Here is a 994-nt window from a genome sequence, read left to right as displayed (position 1 = left end):
AATATATATATATATATATATATATATATATACATATATAAATTTATAAATATTTACTTGACCAGATGTTTGACAGTGACAGTTTAGCAAAATAAAAAATCTCATTCGTCAAAGACCAAAATAAAGTTCACTGACTAAAACTTATCCGATAAAAAACCAAGTAAAGTACGCATTTATTTCAAGTTTTTTTTATTTCACCGCAGAATTTTACAGCCATATTTTTCTGAAAGAGGCCGGTCTCCTTGCTTGAATATTATAACAGAGCTCCAGAAAACCTTCACGAAACAAAAGCTTCCCTAACCAGTATAGATCCCTGTAGTATTAAATTATATTTAAAGACAAGCCCATTCTTACAACAATCATTTACATTGATATAACTGTGCAAGAAGGGCATTGTACAAATAATATAAAACACGAAGTTACAGCAGTATATTATCCGCGTTGCTGTTCGGACTATCTTATGCGGTGGTTTTTAATTTTTTTTTACTTAAGAAGTATTATTACATATGTACACTATAATCCAGTTTTATTTGTCTATTTTGTGTATAAATCACATACACAAGAAAAGAGAAACTGTCAGTCTATCATTATCGTTAGTTATATGCAAGAAATAAATTATCATTACTGCTAACAACAGAAACAAAGTTGTCCTAACATGATAAAGGAAAATTCAGCTACAAAGGCACTGCAAACTTAGGCCATGGGTCAGATATGATCTCAGTGCATCCCCTCCCACATAAAAGTATAAGACAAGTAGTTTTTAGTTCCTTAGAGTCCATTCAACATGAAAAAGATGTTAACAGTAAATATCTTGTGATAAATTACCTACTTAGACAGGAGGGGTCGTGCAACCTGCGACAGGTTTTTGGCACTCTAGAAAACAAGGAGTTTTATAGCTTCTGGGTCTATTTTTCAAGGCCCAGCCTGGCCAGGTGATTAGGGCGTTCGACTCGCAATCGGAGGGTCGCGGGTTCGAATCCCCATCCCACCAAAT

This window comes from Limulus polyphemus, unplaced genomic scaffold (assembly GCF_000517525.1).
Source record: "Limulus polyphemus unplaced genomic scaffold, Limulus_polyphemus-2.1.2 Scaffold345, whole genome shotgun sequence".
Lineage (NCBI taxonomy): Eukaryota > Metazoa > Arthropoda > Merostomata > Xiphosura > Limulidae > Limulus > Limulus polyphemus.
This window is presented reverse-complemented; position numbering follows the sequence as displayed.